Source organism: Chanos chanos, chromosome 2, assembly GCF_902362185.1.
Source record: "Chanos chanos chromosome 2, fChaCha1.1, whole genome shotgun sequence".
In the NCBI taxonomy this organism is placed as follows: Eukaryota; Metazoa; Chordata; class Actinopteri; order Gonorynchiformes; family Chanidae; genus Chanos; species Chanos chanos.
The window spans coordinates 59,530,201-59,550,826 of NC_044496.1; positions in this window are offsets into that span (position 1 = coordinate 59,530,201).

A 20,626-nucleotide genomic window follows, 5' to 3' on the forward strand; every position below is an offset into this window, starting at 1 on the left:
CTTCAGATGTAAGACATGAGGTGAGGAATGGATGATTTCTCCATTTAGATCCCAAATCAAAACATGGTCAACATTATCTGACTTATTGACATAACGCTCTTGTAACTTAATTTAATGGTGCTACTTCGTTACTAAAGCTGTCCGTGATCCAGTCTGATTATGTGGATTTAACAAAAAAAAAAATCTATTCTAGCATTAACTCATAAATGCTAAGAGGCTTAACTGAAACCATTTGCAATGTACTTGGTCATGACAGCCAGTGTTTGCAGTATTCATTTGTTCATTTCCAAAGCTGCTTGTCCTAATTAGGGTAGCAGGGGGTGCTGGAGCCTGTCCCAGCATTCATTTGCTGAGATGTGGCGAAACACCCTGGACAGCTCACCAGTTTATAGCAAGGCAGACACACAGACAAACACATTCACCTAGGGTGTAATTTAGTGTCTCCAATTTGCCTGACCTACAAGTCTTTGGACTGTGGGAGGAAACCCACACACACACAGGGAGAACATACAAAGTCCACAAACCCTGGTCACCCAGCCAGGAATCGAACGCGGGACCTTCTTGTTGTGAGGTGGCAGAAAACTTGTATTTTAAAAAAAGCACAGAATAAATGGACACACGTTTGAAAGGTGCTTCTGTCCACACAGCGGAAAGAGGTACATCACACACATAAGTGGCACAAAGGCACAGTGGCATAAGGCCTAAGTGGTTCATTCAATAAGCATGTAAATATAAACCTAATAACAGATTCTTTCATAGGCGGAGTTTGTGGGGGGATCTCTGACATAACCAGGACCCTGATCTCTGACAGTACCAGGACCCTGATCTCTGATAGTACCAGGACCCTGATCTCTGACAGTACCAGGACCCTGATCTCTGACAGTACCAGAACCCTGATGACAGGGTGTTTCACAGAGTATAGATCAGACATTACATTAAAATCCACTGACACACACAGGACTCCTTTGAACCCATTATCATTATTGACAATTATCATTTCAGCAAGCCACTCATTTCTGTGCTAATTTTTATTGAAAAAAGAGTAGTTCTGTGCCCTTACATCTGTGGGCTTCATTGCTGAGTTTCAGTGAGTGATACTTCAGTATATCATCAAAAATAAAGACCGCCCTCATTCACACATATTCATTTATGGAGCTTTGGCTTGAGTGACAATCCACTGGATTCCAGAAGTGAGTGTAATGAGAACTTAAACTGGACACCCATGAGTCAGCCTCCTTTCTCTCTCTCTCTCTCTCTCTCTCTCTCTTTACTCTGTGACTAGGGCAAAAATACATATTTCTGTGACTGAATGCCACAGTAATAAATACCTGAATAATAAATACAACATAAATGAGAGTATAACGTTTTGTTTCTGATGTTTTAAGTATTCTAATATCTTGATAACAATGTTTGTTCTGTCCTCCACTCAAGCAAACATTGCAGGCTTCTTCTTCTTCTTCTTTATAGGAGAACAAGAGAAAGAAACTGGAATATACTTTGTGTGTTTTTGAAAACACAAAATACCTTTTTATGTCTTTCTTTTTTTGTTGTTTTTTTGAGCTTTCTGTATACAAATTCCAGAACATTTATTGTAAGTAAAAACTGGTGTATGAAATATGTTGTAATTAAAATAATGAATCTCTCAGATGACAACTCTCTCAGAACTAATGCTGTAGGATTTCAGCTGTGGAGCTCCTAGACAGCTACCCATGTGCAGGGCACAAGGGACTTATGGAATTCAAGGGCTGTGTTTTCAAAATCCATCCTCAGACAATGCTAATCCTGATAATTGAATACTGGGTTGGGTGAAGGTGTGACTGTGCAGATGTGATTCATAAACTTCAGCAGCACTGGAAGGAGGTCATGGTAATTGTAATGTAATGTTACATTATTGTATTACAATTATTACTACTGCATTATTATTGCAATTAACATGTCGTTCCGCAAAGGAGATGATTCAGCAGCAGATTATATATCCACCTATTTTGACAACTTTTTGATGACACGCTCATCTATGAGAATCCACAAATGCTGGATTGGCCTCTTTTAAGTATCTGAGAAATAAATAACATGGCCACTGTTAAAATGTACTCTTATGGCATTTTTGCCTGCAGTCCAAACCACACACTTTGAGACCTCCTGCTTGACTGGTGTGGCTGAACCAGCCCCACCAAAGCCAGGGCTTCTGTAATTTTCCTTTAATTCGCTGGAAACTGCATTCAGGTGGAGAATAATTTTTGCCAATGCACTGAAATTTTGCACCTGCATAAGAGGGTCACATGTGCAGTTGAACAGTTAAATTCTAATTTTTTTTTGGCTTCTTTGCTGCTGGTGTATATTTTCTGCAGTGTTCTTATTGCCTGCACATTTTGGTTGGATTAACGTTGGTTTGCATTGGCATGTAATATCAATAAACTTCACTGTGACATTCCTTTCACTGTATTTACAGTGTATAACCACAGTTTAGGACCCTGCAGAACATCATTTCTGATTTACAGTGTGCTGCTTGCTCTACAGCATTATCTGGATATTATTGCTTTTACCTACACGATGTCATCAACACCTACATAATGTCATTAACACCTATATAATGTCATTAACACCTACATAGTGTCATTAACGCCTATATAGTGTCATTAACACCTATATAATGTCATTAACACCTGCATAATGTCATTAACACCTATATAATGTCATTAACACCCACATAATGCCATTAACACCTACATAATGTCATTAACACCTACATAGTGTCATTAACGCCTACATAATGTCATTAACACCTACATAGTGTCATTAACACCTACATAATGTCATTAACACCTATATAATGTCATTAACACCTACATGATGTCATTAACGCCTACACGATGTCATCAACACCTACATAATGTCATTAACACCTATATAATGTCATTAACACCTACATAGTGTCATTAACGCCTACATAATGTCATTAACACCTACATAATGTCATTAACACCTACATGATGTCATTAACGCCTACATGATTTCATTAACACCTACATAATGTCATTAACGCCTACACAGTGTCATTAACGCCTACATAATGTCATTAACACCTACATAATGTCATTAACACCTACATGATTTCATTAACACCTATATCATGTCATTAACCTACATAATGTAATTGTGGTACAGGGTTTGGGGCAGGGAGCTTCTTAGGGTGGCAGTATTTTAATACACAACAGGATTAATATGGCACATACCATCTCATTACATTCAGATATTGTACCGGCTGTCCACAGTAGACTTAATTGCAGGCAATAAGTCATATCTGTCCACATGGTTAGGGTTAGGGTACATGGAAAATAAAAAAAAGAGCAGGACACAGCAATTACCCACTGTCAGGGTTCCTGCGTGACCTGCTCTCTATTGTGCCCCTGCTGGTCAGGTCTGGTGACAGCTGTCATTTGTTTTTGGTTTTGTCATGTGCTTTTGTTTATTTTGGTCTTCCATGTGCCCTGGCCCCGCCCCTCACTTATTGTGCTCACCTGTGTCTCGTTGAAGTAGTATTAGTCTGTCTATTTAAACCCTGCCTGTTCTACCCTTTGTTTGTCAGTTCGTACCGCCTTCCACAGTGTGTCGTCCTAGCCTTTTGTTATCCTGATTGTCTTCTGTTCTTGACCTCTGCCTGTTTTTTGACTTTTTGCCTGTTGGATTTTGCCTCTTCTGCCTGCCTGCCTGCCTTGCCCTGTACCTGCTTTTGAACATTTGCCTGTCTCTGGATTTTGCCTTTGCCTGCCGTTTTGGATTGTTTGCCTCCCTCTGACTGCTCTGTGGTACGACCTCTGCTTGTTTTTTGGATTCCGCTTTCTGCCTAGTGTATTGAAAGACTTCTGCCTGGCACAATAAACATTTTATTTATTCATCAGTGAGTCTGCAACTGAGTCCCCTGTTTTCCCTGACAACACGAACTGACCATAATGGACTCAGCAGACTCCAGCCAGCTTCGAGAGGCTCTCTCTCGACAGGGTGCAATGTTGGGAAGACATGAGGGCCATTTTGCCAACGTTAACCAGACAATGGAGGCCTTCTCTGCCACCCTGACCAGTATCACTTCCCAGTTACAACAGATCCAGCTGGCACTGAAACCTAGCCATTCACCACCAGTAACGTCATCCGCCCCCCAGCAAACCCCTCCAGCTCAGCTGGCCCGAGAGCCCCGTCTGCCACCACCTGAGTCATACAACGGCGAACCAGGAACCTGCAGGTCCTTCCTCTCTCAGTGCTCTCTGGTTTTCGAGCTCCAGCCCACCACCTTCCCCACTGATCGAGCCCGTATTGCATATGTCATCACTTTGCTGTCTGGTCGAGCAAGAGAGTGGGGAATGGCAGTGTGGGAGACTCGGGCTCCATTCTGTGACAGCTACCAGGCATTTTGTGATGAGATGAGGAGGGTCTTTGATCGTTCCCAGCATGGGAGAGAGGCCGCCAGAGAATTGCTGAGAATCCGGCAGGGAGTCCGCTCAGTTTCAGATTATGCTATCCAGTTCCGCACTCTTGCCACCACGACCGACTGGAATACAGAGGCCCAATATGATGCCTTTCTGAACGGTTTGTCCGAGGCCATTAAGGACGAGCTAGCCACCTGTGAGCTACCAACTGGCTTTCAGCATCTGATAGATTTGGCCATACGAATCGACAACCGCATGAAGCAACGTCGTCAGGAGTGGATTACTGAAGGAGCACGGGGTCCCTCCAGGTTTCATATGTTCACTCGCCAGCCTGAATCAGGGTCGTCTGCGCCAAGTCATCCGTCACCATCGACTGTCACCCCAGAACCCATGCAGGTCGACCATGCCCGTCTGTCCGTCTCAGAGAGACAAAGGAGGATCAGCACCAATTCCTGCTTGTACTGTGGCCGGCCCGGCCACTTTGTGTCCACCTGTCCAGTAAAAGCTAAACGCTCACCTTTGAACACAGGACTACAGGTGAGCAATACTCCGCTTTCCCGGCCCTCTACCACACGTACTCTTTTACCAGCTTACCTTGTCACTGACGGCCATAGACACATTATTTCAGTACTCATCGACTCTGGGGCAGAGGGGAACTTTATGAATGCAGGTCTGGCCGCCCAACTTGGCATCCCTTCCACTCCGCTGCAGTTCCCTGTGGAGGCCAACGCACTAACGGGAGTAAGGCTTGCTCGGATCACTCACACAACAGCTCCGGTGAGGCTTCTCATCTCTGGCAATCACTGGGAGAACATTGTTTTTCATTTGATTGATTCACCCCAGGCATCTGTTGTTTTAGGCCATCCCTGGCTAGCTCAGCACAATCCCCACATTGACTGGTCCCACAATAAGGTTTTAGAATGGAGCTCCTTCTGTTCGAATCACTGCCTCCGTGCTGCTCAGGCTCCTTCAACCCCGGTTCCCTCGTCTCCAGAGGAGCACCCTGACCTGTCCTCAGTTCCCCCTGAATATCGGGATCTCAGCATGGTATTTAGCAAAGCACGAGCCACTTCTCTGCCGCCTCACCGTCCATATGATTGCGTCATAGAGCTCCTTCCAGGGACTTCACCACCCAGAGGCCGCTTGTACTCCCTGTCGCCACCAGAGACGGAAGCCATGAACAGGTACATACAGGACTCCCTAGCAGCTGGCATAATTCGCCCTTCTTCTTCCCCAGCTGGGGCGGGGTTCTTCTTTGTCGGCAAGAAGGATGGGTCTCTCCGTCCCTGCATTGATTACAGAGGCCTCAATGATATCACTGTGAAGAACCGCTACCCGCTACCCCTGATGTCATCCGCTCTTGAGCTGCTGCAAGGTGCCACAGTCTTCTCCAAGCTTGATCTCCGTAACGCCTACCATTTAGTCCGCATAAGGGAGGGAGATGAGTGGAAGACTGCCTTCAATACACCATCAGGCCACTATGAGTATTTGGTTATGCCATTTGGTCTCACTAATGCCCCTGCCGTCTTCCAATCCTTTGTTAATGACATCCTTAGAGATATGCTAAATCTGTTTGTCTTTGTCTACCTGGATGACATCTTAATATTTTCCAGATCACTCCCTGAACACATCCAACATGTCCGACGGGTGCTCCAGCGTCTCTTGGAGAATCAGTTATTTGTGAAGGCGGAGAAGTGCGAATTCCACAAGAGCACCATCTCGTTCCTGGGCTATGTGATCACGGCAGGAGGGATTCAAATGGATCAGCAAAAGATAAAGGCGGTAGAGAATTGGCCCCAGCCCACTTCCCGTCGCGACTTGCAACGGTTCTTAGGGTTTGCAAATTTTTATCGCCGCTTCATTCGCAATTTCAGTACCCTGGCAGCCCCCCTCACCTCCCTGACTTCATCCAAACTGAGATTTTGTTGGAGCCCAACTGCCGAGAGGGCATTCTCTGAGTTGAAGAGGCGGTTCACCTCGGCTCCCATCCTCATCCAGCCTGATCCTGCCCGCCAATTTATTGTTGAGACTGACGCATCTGACGTGGGAGTGGGTGCCGTTTTGTCTCAGTTTTCTGCTGTGGATGGTAAGCTACACCCCTGTGCCTTCTACTCCCACAGATTAACCCCCACGGAAAGTAATTATGACATCGGAGACCGGGAGTTACTGGCTGTCAAACTTGCTCTGGAGGAATGGAGGCACTGGCTCGAGGGGGCAAGTTCTCCTTTCTTGGTTTGGACTGATCATAAGAACCTTGAATATATCAGGTCTGCAAGACGTCTCAATTCCCGTCAGGCTCGCTGGTCTCTCTTTTTTGCTCGGTTTAACTTTACCCTGTCTTATCGCCCTGGTTCCAAGAACAGCAAACCAGATGCCCTCTCTCGTCAGTTTCAGGCATCTGAGGACACCCCGGAGGTCACTACAATTCTCCCCAAGCGATGTCTGGTCGCAGCTGCTCGATGGGATATCGAGTCGGTGGTCCGATCTGCACAGCAGGGTGAGTCTGGACCCAGCTCTTGTCCTCCTAACCTTTCGTATGTTCCTCAATCTGTCCGCTCCCAGGTTCTCCAGTGGGGACACTCATCAAGACTTTCCTGTCATCCTGGGATCCGACGTACGGCTGCCTTCATCAGTCGGATGTTCTGGTGGCCTTCCATGAGGGACGATGTTCATAGCTTTGTCTCAGCCTGCCCAGTCTGCGCCCAAAACAAGTCCTCCAACCGACCCCCTTCAGGCCTACTACAGCCTCTGACAGTTCCCAAGAGACCCTGGTCCCACATAGCACTGGACTTTGTGACTGGATTGCCTCAATCTAATGGTAACACCACCATATTAACTATCGTGGACCGTTTTTCTAAATCTGTGCATCTGGTCCCTCTTCCCAAGCTACCCTCTGCTAAGGAGACTGCCCTCCTCCTCATTCATCATGTTTTCAGGCTTCATGGTTTACCCACGGAAGTAGTGTCGGACAGAGGACCACAGTTCACCTCTCACTTCTGGAAGGCTTTTTGTAAGTTGCTTGGAGCAAAGGTCCATCTCTCCTCTGGTTTTCACCCACAGACTAATGGCCAGACTGAACGGGCCAACCAACAACTGGAAGTGATGCTCCGCTGCCTGTCCTCCCAAGAACCCTCTTCCTGGAGCCAACAACTTCCCTGGGTTGAATATGCTATTAACTCCCTACCCTCTTCCTCCTCTGGTCTGTCCCCTTTTCAGTGTTGCCTGGGCTATCAGCCCCCTCTGTTCCCTGCCCAGGAGGAGGAGGTCGGAGTCCCTTCAGCACAAGCATTCATCCGGAGATGTCTACGGACCTGGAGGCGCGCTCGGAGGGCCCTGCTTCGTTCCACAGCCAGGATAAAACTACATGCTGATCGTCATCGCAGCACGGCTCCACGCTATCGGCAAGGTCAGCGCGTGTGGCTTTCCGCCCGCGACATTCCCCTGAGGGTGGATTCCCGCAAGTTGGCCCCTCGTTTCATTGGTCCCTTCCCCATCGCCAAGGTGATCAGTCCTGTCGCTGTGAGGCTGAGACTGCCCTCCACTCTCCGTCGTATCCACCCCACATTTCATGTCTCACAAGTTAAGCCCTTCATCCGCAGCCCCCTCTGCCCTGTCCCCAAGCCCCCTCCTCCCCCCCGCCTCATTGATGGCTCAGAGGCCTTCACGGTGCGCCGTTTATTGGATGTGCGGCGCCGGGGTCGCGGACTTCAATACCTCGTGGACTGGGAGGGCTATGGTCCCGAAGAGAGGTGTTGGGTCCCAGCTCGGGACATCCTTGACCCCACACTCATCCAGGAGTTCCACCGTCTCCATCCCACACCACCAGTTGGGACGCCAGGAGGCGCCCGTAGGAGGGGGGGTACTGTCAGGGTTCCTGCGTGACCTGCTCTCTATTGTGCCCCTGCTGGTCAGGTCTGGTGACAGCTGTCATTTGTTTTTGGTTTTGTCATGTGCTTTTGTTTATTTTGGTCTTCCATGTGCCCTGGCCCCGCCCCTCACTTATTGTGCTCACCTGTGTCTCGTTGAAGTAGTATTAGTCTGTCTATTTAAACCCTGCCTGTTCTACCCTTTGTTTGTCAGTTCGTACCGCCTTCCACAGTGTGTCGTCCTAGCCTTTTGTTATCCTGATTGTCTTCTGTTCTTGACCTCTGCCTGTTTTTTGACTTTTTGCCTGTTGGATTTTGCCTCTTCTGCCTGCCTGCCTGCCTTGCCCTGTACCTGCTTTTGAACATTTGCCTGTCTCTGGATTTTGCCTTTGCCTGCCGTTTTGGATTGTTTGCCTCCCTCTGACTGCTCTGTGGTACGACCTCTGCTTGTTTTTTGGATTCCGCTTTCTGCCTAGTGTATTGAAAGACTTCTGCCTGGCACAATAAACATTTTATTTATTCATCAGTGAGTCTGCAACTGAGTCCCCTGTTTTCCCTGACACCCACATGATGTACTACTCTGGTGAAAATATGCAGTATACAAAGAGCTCACTTCATCGGGTACTGCATCCCGTGATGCGATGCCAAAAATGTCCGAAGACATGGCGGACAGTGACAGAAGCGACACCAACTTCAACTTCAGCTGCAGTTCCAAATTTAAATATGTCAGTTGCATATTTTGGTTTAATAAGTCTCTGCTTTTGATAGATGTTTGTTGTAGTTGTGTGTTTGTTTTTAACAGAACAAATAGCCCAACCGATAGCAAATGTGTAGTACACTACATGAAAGTTCTCGTACTTGCATACCATACTGTATACTAGGGTGGGGAGTAGTGTGCAGTACACAGTGTGTACTGGGCCAGTATGCAGTACACCAGTATACCATTTCAGACACAGCCAATGTCACAGGTGCTCAGTCACAGCTGTTCTGGCAGGGTGCTAAGGAGTGACTTCTACAAGACTAGGCATGACACAGAACCAGATTACATTATCAGTACTGTCACAGACTGAAAGGAATACCTCTAAAACAGACTGCTAAATGCTTCAGTCAAGTCATGTGGTAACCTGAGAAGTTCTCTGTTTTAACCACAAAAAATAAAACAAATTAAACAAACAAAGAACTCTTTTGGAGACCTGTTGTGAAACATGAACTAACACAGGACTCATATCTTCATTAGTTGCTCTTTTAATAATGATTCATATTTAATTAATCACTTTCCAGTCCTCCCAAAGGATGACACAGTGACATTAATCTCAAGGCAGACACATATAACTGTTTCACTGTTACACAGTTACACTGTTATATAGTTCAACAGTAAATACAACAATAAGAGAAAGTTTTGTGAGGTGTGTTTTCCAGTCTTCCTCGTGCCGATATACATTCAGTTGAGTAAGCCTTGACTGATTTGTGCTACTGTCAGTAAGATGACACGAGGCACGGATTCCGTCAGCAAGTGCACATTTAGACAGTGGACATGTTATGGTTAATGGGTACGGTGAGATAATCAACTAAAGAAGCATGATGCTCGCGTCTCAGAGGGTGGCAACACACCCTGCCTTGTTATGCTTTCAATTAAACTGGACTCTAATGACATCTTTCATTAGCACAATAATACCCAGCAAATGATGGTAACCTCCATTTCCACTGGTGAAATAACTGCCATATGGACAAGATCATAATAATTGCTGTATCTTGGTATGTTATATTTGTGTATACTGATACATTGTGACATATATCAGGACATACTCTAACGCAGACGGTCAGCACAGGGCAGTAAATTCCTTCCACTGGTTACAACACTATAATTCGGAAAGTTTTAATACAGGGGTGTTAGCCTCAGCAAGATGAGCCCAACATCACTGTACTGACTCCATGTGACCCAGGATTTCCTTGGCATTCATTCCTCTCAAACTCTTTACTCACAGGCTCCTCTCCCCAAATCTCCACAGTCTGATGCTCCATTAACACAAACCAGACACTCAGTTACAGATGGTGCAGCCAATAAGCACAGCCAGGTGTGTGTACTGAGTGTGTTCCTAACGGGTGTGGCTGGATGATTGTGCAGAGGAATCACATCTATCTTTCTTGGGACTTCCAGTCTGTTTAACCTCCAGGGTTTTGCATACTCCAGGGTCTAGAGAAATGATAAAACACACACTCAGGGGTGTGGAGAAATGATTGAAGACTCACACAGATGTTTATGGCTCTTCAGCTGTATGAGTTTGGTGATGGGGGTGGGGGATAAAACACCCAAGTCCCTTGTGTGATTTATCTGTGTCTTTTAATTACAATAATGAGTGATGTAATTTGAGCTTCATTGGACTGTAACAGGTCAATAGACATAAATACAGCGTTATCTGTGAGATGGATTGTGGTTCTGTTTGTTTGTTTGTTTTTTTAAGGAGAATACTGTTTGCCCTCTCAGTTATTGATCTCAGCTGCATGCAAAGATGATCCCCTCAACCCAGCCGTCTGTGGAGGCAACCCTCTGCTTTCAGGAGTGATACCTCACAAACACTGGGGACCAGACGTAGCACCCCTGTCTCCTCCCCCATCTACTTTGACCATTCAGCTTTCAGCATCACTGGCCTACTGATTACTGGGCTGAACATCCCGTCATTTAATTATTGTTTGCACTTGTTTGTTCTGTTTCTTCTAGTCTAATTTACTCTGGTCCTACTGCAGCTGCATCTTCACTGTTGTCTTAGCAAAGTCTAATTTAGGGACAGAGCTTGTATCTTTTGAGTTCTAGTTATGAGTCTGTGTACCTGCTGGTTTCTCTTGGTTTTCCATATTTAGTCCTGTATCCTGTTACCCTGATCTTTCATAAATCAATCCGAATTGTGCTTTCATCCAGCCTCTTCTGAAATTTGTGACACCAGACAAGTCTGCTCCAAGTTTCTTGGAGAGTGTCTTCCCTTGTGGGCAATCAGGAGTGAGGATTGTGAAAACAGTAAAGGAAGAGAGAGTGAACCTGAGCTACAGCACTGCAGTGCTACACACATAGGCCTCATTTCATTCTCTTTATTTCCTGCTGCACTTTATTCTGATGGTCATTTAAATGAACTTGTCTGGACTGTTATTATAGTGTTGAGCCCCACCCTTCCTAACGCTGGCCAAGTTACTCTCTGTGCAAGAAGAGAGAAGGGCTCCTGCTTATATGCTGGTGCTCTCTCCCTCGTATCGGGACAATTCTACAAATACGTGTGAGAGAAAGGGAACAGTTAGGTTTTGTAATGAACTACTGTTTTGGGACTGTGATGTAACTCATTTTTTCGTCTGTGACTCTTTCGGCTGTGACTCTTTCGGCTGTGACTCTCTGCCTGGCCTTGCCACGGGCTGCTGTTTGGGAGTGTGATGCTTGGGATATTGCATCCTTTGTTGTATTTTACAGTGTGTTATGATATATTTTTTTTTAACTTGTGTGTCTTAAATAATTGATAATAAACCAGATTTTGTCTTTTGTCAAAGTGAATGTAGGTTCTGCTGTTCCTCCCATTCAAAGAACCTGTGCTGCCTTGATGGGTTGATTCTAGAGTCCTGGCTCTCCAGTTGGGTGGCATTGTCATACTACATCAATGCAAAGTCAATACTCCACTCCTTAAGTTAACTCTGGAGGCTGCACATCCTCTTTATATTAGACATCCTGACCATGTTTAGTAGAATGTTCTTCAGTTCTGATTATAACTCTCCTCAGTGTGCATTACAGCTCTCTTTAATACAGATCCCTGTTGTTTTGGAGGTTAAGGGAAATATGGCGTAAATGAAATTCTTTCCTCAAATTCTGGAGTTACATATTCACTACTCTGACTGCTAAGATGATTTGTATGCAGTGTGCAATTGACAGACACCCTACAGAGGACAAAAGCTGGCCGTGCAAGATCCACACCTGGGGCAAATTAAGACCAGATTCTCCCTAGAGCTCACTGTGCTGACTCTCCACCTGCACATCCATAAAGGAGGATAGGTGCCTGAGTTACTCTCTGATACACACACACATTCACACTGTTATTTATGGCCTAGTATAACTGCAGCACAGAAACCAAGGCCACAGATTTTGCCCGGCATCGTCCTTCACAGCAAGACATTTCAGCCCACTTGTAGTCTTATCCAACCGTTTGCTATCTTTATTTGGTCATATCTTACTGTACTAATCCTGTGCAGTTCTACTACCATTCTGTCCTAGAACCCAGCTGTACTACACTCAAAAAAATTAAAACTGATGCTTGTATATTTAAAGCAAATAAATCAAGTTGAAACTTGAATTCATTCATTTCCATGTATTACTTGAAATGTTATAGAGCATAAATAAGTATCAATAGTTCAACCAGCTAAAACCAGTAAAATGCACTGGAATGAACAATGTTTATCCAACTAACACCAGTAAAATGCACTGGAATGAACAATGTTTATCCAAGTCTCACAGATGTCCCAACCATCGGGAGATTGCAGCTGCAGCAACCATGCGAAAAACACTTGTCGGAAAGAAACGGTAAGAGTTCGTACTAGTAAGGCAGCTTACAGCTGATACAGCTGAGGGTTTTCAGTTGTTAGTGTATGCCTGTAATGCCAGGTTTGTTGTGGTTTTTCAGGTGGTATGAAAGGATGTTGGCATGAGGAAAATGTTTGCAGAAAATGTTTTGCATTTAAATGACAATCTGTTAATAGGTTTATATTTATATGTTTATTGAATGAACCAATTAGGCCTTATGCCACTGTTCCCTTGTTCCACTTGTGTGTGTGATGTACCTCTTTCCACTGTGTGGACAGAAGCACCTTCCAAATGTGTGTCCATTTATTCTGTGATTTTAACCCTAACCCTAACCCTAACCCTAAAATACAAGTTTTGTGTGCGTAGGTGAATGTGTTGTCTGTGTGTCTGCCCTGCTATAAACTGGTGAGCTGTCCAGGGTGTTTCGCCACATCTCAGCAAATGAATGCTGGGACAGGCTCCAGCACCCCCTGCTACCCTAATTAGGACAAGCAGCTTTGGAAATGAACGAATGAATACTGCAAACACTGGCTGTAATGACCAAGTACATTGCAAATGGTTTCAGTTAAGTTTCTTAGCATTTATGAGTTAATGTTAGATTAGATTTATTTGTTAAATCCACATAATCAAACTGGATCACGGACAGCTGTAGTGACAAAGTAGTAACGGAGCGGCACCATTAAATTAAGTTACATAAACATTACGTCAGTAAATCAAATGAAGTCTTGTAAAAGAAATCGGAACAACATGGATGAAATTAGTTGTACCTACTCAAATAAATCAAGTTCATCTAATTTGATCAAATTAAGTTGAGGTTGCCACAGTAAATTACATTCATTGAATCTATCTTAATTTTGTTAGATCAATGAAATTACTTAACTTTGAATGAATGTGATTTATTTTCGTGGAAAAATGTATTCACAGTTAAATTAAATATCAGTAACAATTTTTTTTTCAGTGTGCCTCAGACCACGGTACGGACCAAAGGACCAAAATTTGGTTCGACCACAAGAGGTTGTCTCAGTCCGGATCGAACTGAACCAGTGTGAAAACACTTTTTGGATGGTTGGGAGTTTCGGACCAGTTACAGGAAGTTGAGGCAGACGATCGTCACCCATTAAACAACAAAAGAGAAAAAGAACCAGAAGAGAAATAAAAATGAGCTGTGGACTCTCCAGAGACGGCGTTGCCAAGGATCGCAGGATTGCTTGCAGCCTTCGCCTCTTGACCAGTCAACAACAATATAATTTTTGCTCGACGAAGAATGTTCATTTGGCAAATTCTAACTACTCTCGAGTACTGCGCTTGAAGTTGGTGCTGCTGGTAGTGATGCCATAATAATAATAGTATAGTGGCAACAAAACAAATCTGTTCATTCATTTTTTTCCACTCAAATGGAAAAGGCTACCCGCCAAATTGACAACACGCAGACGTCAGACGCATGCCTGTCTACAAACCATTCAATGTCCAGTTAAGGGAGATGCAGCACATGTAGATGATGATGACAGGACACAGGTATGTCATGTAAAGTTTCTTTTATTAACACACGGCTAGGCTGGTGAAATTAATCTCAGTACAGATGGAATGACTGTAACAATACAACACATACAACACCAGTGCAGAAATAAGGACATCCTAAGTGCATAACATAAGTGCAAACATAGATACATCTGAACTTTCAGTTGTGAAAACGCCCTTACTGTGGATTGTCTGTAATAAAAGACAGCAAGTTTGTTTTATTCTTTCATCTTAACAGTCTTGTTGTGTTAGGGTTAGGGTTAGGGTTACAAATTGAATTGAATCGGTCTGTAGAACAGTGTCATTAACATTGATTAACATCCAAAGGGGGGACATGATTTCACAAGGTAGAAACCCACACAGACACCATACAACAACCACACAGACAACCATACAACAACCACACAGACAACCATACAACAACCACACAGACAACTATACAATAACCACACAGACAACCACACAGACAACATACAACCATACAACAACCCTGCAGACAACAGACAACCATACAACAACCACACAGACAACCATACAGCAACCACACAGACAACATACAACAACCACACAGACAACATACAACAACCACACAGACAACTATACAATAACCACACAGACAACTATACAATAACCACACAGACAACATACAACCATACAACAACCCTGCAGACAACAGACAACCATACAACAACCACACAGACAACAGACAACCATACTACAACCACACAGACAACATACAACAGCCACACAGACAACCATACTACAACCACACAGACAACATACAACAACCACACAGACAACCATACTACAACCACACAGACAACATACAACAACCACACAGACAACATACAACAACCACACAGACAACCGTACAGCAACCACACAGACAACTATACAACAACCACACAGACAACTGACAACAACCACACAGACAACATACAACCATACAACAACCACACAGACAACATACAACAACCACACAGACAACATACAACAACCACACAGACAACAGAAAACCATACAACAACCACATAGCAGCAACAGTTCAGTCACTTTGACCTTGACTGAACATTTTATTTCATATGACTGGCTGGTACTTACAGGGCTTACATTTTCTCTTTTTTTTAGTTTTGGTTACATGAGACATTTAGAGAGTGTTAATAGTAGAATGTTTATAATTTACAATTTACAATTTGGCATTTAGCAGATGCTTTTAAACCAAAGTGACTTACAAGAGGGGGGTGTCAATCATTTTTAACCACCACATAAGCAAAAGATTGCAGTAAGAATGCAATGTAATCATTCTCAGTACCACGCTCCTGTATATTCTGTGATGATAGAACGGAAAAACAATAAACAAGAGCTGCGACATAGAGACAAGGTTAGTGCACAGAAATATTATCATTATTTTTTTTTTTTAATACCGTAATATAGAAAGAGAGGTTATGCATTGGGGGACAAATGTCTCATAACATTAGTGAATTTACAGTAAAAACTTGGAAAAGCTGCTGACCATTTTGGCCATAAAACACAGATTTGTTAAGCGTGTGCATTTCATTATAATTGTTGTTTTTTGTCTGTGAAACAGAGAAGAAAGAATCCAATCAGTTGCGTTTTCGGTAGTCATTTTTAACTTGGGCATCCTCTCATTTATGTGGGAAGTAAAATAAATGACAAATTAAACCAGCACCCTATACAGGCTGCTGTGTTGTATTGCATGGGGTAACCTCATGTCCAGCTGGATACCCAACACCCTGAGGAGCCGAGCAGTTTATTCTCCTTAGGGCTGAGGGCCAAATCACACTGTGTGTCTGTATCTATGTGTGTGTGTGTGTGTGTGTGTGTGTGTGTGCACATGTGTGTATCTGTATGTATGTGTGTGTGTGTGTGTGTGTGTGTGTGTGTGTGTGTGTGTGTCTGTATCTATGTGTGTGTGTGTGTGTGTGAGAGAGTATGAATTACCATAAATTCTCAAATAATGGCCAGAGCCTTTATTTACCTCAGCTGAAGAAAGAACCAGGCCTTTATTTGAGACAGACTATTATTAGAGACAGGCCAGTATTTAATGTGTTACTATGTTCTGGGATATCATAATGCAAATGAAACAGCGCAGATTGTTTAAGTCTCTGTGCTATTGTGAAAGCTACAACATGAGAATGTTTAATTAAGCTGATGTAACATGCATATCTGTATATTGCATCAGCTTGTGTGCAATGCACAATAAAGTTTAGCAGACCGCACAAAAGCGAATGTTTCACGAGCAGAATGTTTCTAACTCAGTCTTCACAGATCATTTTACTGTACCAAGACTACCTGAGTTTGGAGAGAGAATGAAGAGCACATTGACACATTAAAACTATATGGATATAGTAAATCATACAATAGTTTGCAAAGAGCAGTAATTCTATCACCAAATGAAATCATTTGGTAATGATTTCATTTTGTTTTTCTAATGGTAATCATTTACTATATGTATATTGATTAGTGTTGATTATTCTGTGAATGATTTGTTTTATTGTTAATCAAGGAAGATAAAAGGGAACAGGTTGAAGTAATGTCAGGTTTGAAGGTAAAATTTGTGTCACATGGCTAGTGATATTGGACTATAAAATGTGTGTTTTAAGTGTTATGTTTACTGTTTTGAGTAGTTCACGGGTGTGAGAGTGTTTTGTCTACAGTGTGACACAGATGTCATGGTTCCTGTGTAAAGTGTGCGTAGTGTGATTGCAGTGGTGATCACAATGTAAACTTGACTGTAACATATCCACATACTGATGCCCAACACAATCAGTCCAGTGTCAATCAGCTGTACATTGTCTGTCACTCCTCCCTCTCTGTCCAATCAGTGACTAGATAAAAGGCGGTAAGGCACAACCAAAGAGGAGACCAGGGGAGGCTGGCTTATGCCAAAGAGGAGACCAGGGGAGGCTGGCTTATGCCAAAGAGGAGACCAGGGGAGGCTGGCTTACGCCAAAGAGGAGACCAGGGGAGGCTGGCTTACGCCAAAGAGGAGACCAGGGGAGGCTGGCTTACGCCAAAGAGGAGACCAGGGGAGGCTGGCTTACGCCAAAGAGGAGACCAGGGGAGGCTGGCTTATGCCAAAGAGGAGACCAGGGGAGGCTGGCTTACGCCACAAGTTCACAGACTCTGACCCAGAGACTGCTGCTGTGGTTTGACCGGATGCCTGCGTCTGAACCTCTGAAGGGCTGTAACCTCCGTGTAACGTTTGATTCAGAGTCAGTGTGTGCAGCGCCCAGTGCCCACGTTGTCCCTGGGTTCCCTTTTCCTCTTCTCTGTTACCAGGTGGATTGGAGAGGTAGCAGAGTTTTCTTCCATTGCCGCGGTGACGAGAGGATGCTGGTGACACGAGCTGGCCGACACGCGTTCCCCTGCCTTGGGATTTTAACGCTCTTCAGATTGGCCGGTGGTAAACTCTGACACGCACTCCCGACAACCGGATTTGTGACGTCTTAGTGAAGTTTTATTCTGTGAAATGTGGATTTCCCTTGTCTGTTGTTGAGTATTAGATGCTTGCCCACAATTAACATTTTGCTGTTTTTATTTAGCATAATACTTCTAGGCTTTGTGGTAATAAAGTATAATACTTTGCAAAGACATTGGCAGTGTGTGTATTGCTCTTGGACATGGTTATTTGTTAAACACAGCTCACAGGGTTTGAGTGACATTTGCCCCTCTGTTTCCAGCTCAGCGGCCGACATGTCCCCACTGGACTTACGCCATTTATGCGTTTTCCATTGCCCGTGCATAAAGCCTATTTCACAAAAGAGAGCAAACACAGAAACAGTTCTAACAAATAAATGTGACAAATCTGTTTTGTAATGCTGTTTGGAAAGTGGAAAACAGACAATAGGTTTTGTAATCTGAACTGGAAATTACTTTTAAACATTCTGAGGCTCAGCCAAAGCCTACAGCTGGGCATGTGCATTCATTCTACAGCTTGATTCTCTAAAAAGTCTTGGGGCGTTGAACATTCCCTGTTTTTCTTCTTCTTTCTTATTTACAACTTCTTATTTATTCCACACACATTTAGGCCTCATATGTGTCCGTGACATAAAAGTACTGACATGTTTTCTCTCTTCCTCTCTCTTTCCGTGTGTGTGTATGTGTGTGTGTGTGTGTTTGTAGATGTTTACGGTCCAGCTCTCAGACACAAACCCAAATAAATATAAAATTAGCTTTGCATGTCAAACATGTTGCTTTCAAATGTCCAAATCCTTTGTGCATCTGAAACATAATTTTAATCAAATATTTCAGGTTACAGTATGAATTATACATTTCAACAGCCAGGTCTTACAAAAACGATGCCTGGAGTGCTTTTCATTCACGCATGATGGGATGAAATGTGGGAACATGTGTCTCAAACTGAAGCGTGACCTCTTCACAGACGGCACAAAATGATCTTACAGTCTATCTTACAGTTACTGTGCTAAATGCTGTTGACACCTCAGTGACAAAACACCACTAGTCACTGAAACAGAGAGAGATAAAGAAAAACAGAGCAAGACCAAGAGGTAGGGACAGAGAGAGAGAGAGAGAGAGAGAGAGAGAGAGAGACTCTTCGAAAGGACCAGACAATGCAAAGGGTCTTCTCTAAATACCCTAAAGAATGTGTTGAAGGGAGAAAGGGAGAGAGGAGAAAGGCTACGGGAGAAGAATAGCTCAGGGTGTTGTATTGGGTTTCTGTCTCTGTGACCGGCATGGCCAGCATTCCATTGCTTTCTGTCAGTGTTCATGGTCTAGTGGTGCTGCTGACAGAGCAGGCCAGAGTCTGGCCTTACGTGGCGGCTTACCGGCGAGTGTTGCACATACCAACAGTGTTTTAGCTCATCGCTCTCCAACGTCTGTCTGAGTCCATTTCAATTAATGCTCAAAACCTAGTGCAGCAAGACAATTGTTGCTGGATATTGTTGACAAAAGTAAAATAAATAAATTAAGGCCTACTACAACAATTTGCCATTTCAACTCAAGGCAAGTGTATGACTATGTTCTGCTAAGAGCATGGGCCAGTGCTGTCCATGCAGCTGTCACTGCTTTCCACACAAAGGCAGATGACACTCCACCAATCTAAACACACTATTCACTCTTTTTTTAACCAAAAAATTCAAAGTCAGTCTTTCAGAACAACACTCATTCTGAGAAACTGTTTTTTTTATGTTTATCTGAAATGAGACGGCAGATATAGTTACTGTGAGAACTGTCCTCCCTAAATGGATGAAAAGAGGTCAGTTAACACAAGGGCACAGACGCCTTTGCTCCCAACAGTACCAGCAACCTGTGGCAGGTCAGGGGTCCAGTAAAACCATACAGGAGGGCAAGTTTGATCACCTGAATGTGCGCAGTCAACCATATTCTGATAAGTGACTTTAATGACAGGAAATCGGGTCTGGCCCTGGTAGGTGTATTGGATGGTTTGTGCTATTTTTCATGAAGCTCATACCCGCACATGTTCCTACAGAAGCAAAACATGGATATGGCACTGGTGAAATCCATTACTGATTAAGAGCATGGATATGGCACTGGTGAAATCCATTACTGATTAAGCATAGGATTCTTCATAGCTGTGGAAAGTCCCCTCCATGATGTGACAGTGGATTTGTTAGCTTTGTTCAGGCTCACTGTGTTTTTTTCTAAAATGGCAATGTTCCGTAAGGATCCAATAAAGGAACATTCTAAACTGGTGGCTGGTTTATACCAGAGTTGAATAGCTTTTTTTGCTGCAGCAGTAAAGCCAGCTAGTATTAAGTATTTGTTGCGTAATGACAAACTGAAAAAAAAAAAGAATCATTACTTCATCATAAACATAGACATTGAACAAATTTAAGGTTAACACCAGTAGACTTAGACAGCAATGGAAATGGAGATGTGGAGTCAGGGCAGGAACTGCAATGTAGGTTCAGGGATACATTCATTTCATGACATTTGTAGGCTGTGGTGTATACTCGATGGATGATTTTATCATGTATCAATTGGCGTGCCATCCATTTGGATGCTAAATTTAATTTAGATCATATTTTGTCCCAATTTGGTTGGGAACCTGTCCAGCCCAGGTTTCTTTCCCAGACTGAAAAAAATGGATAATGTTTTATTTGAGTGATCAGTTAGCAGATTGTATAATTTTGTGACTAGTCCCCAAAAGCCCTTATTAAGTTCAAGGTGTTTGGATAGATATATAGATAGATAGATAGATAGATAGATAGATAGATAGATAGACAGACAGATAGATAGATAGATAGATAGATAGATAGATA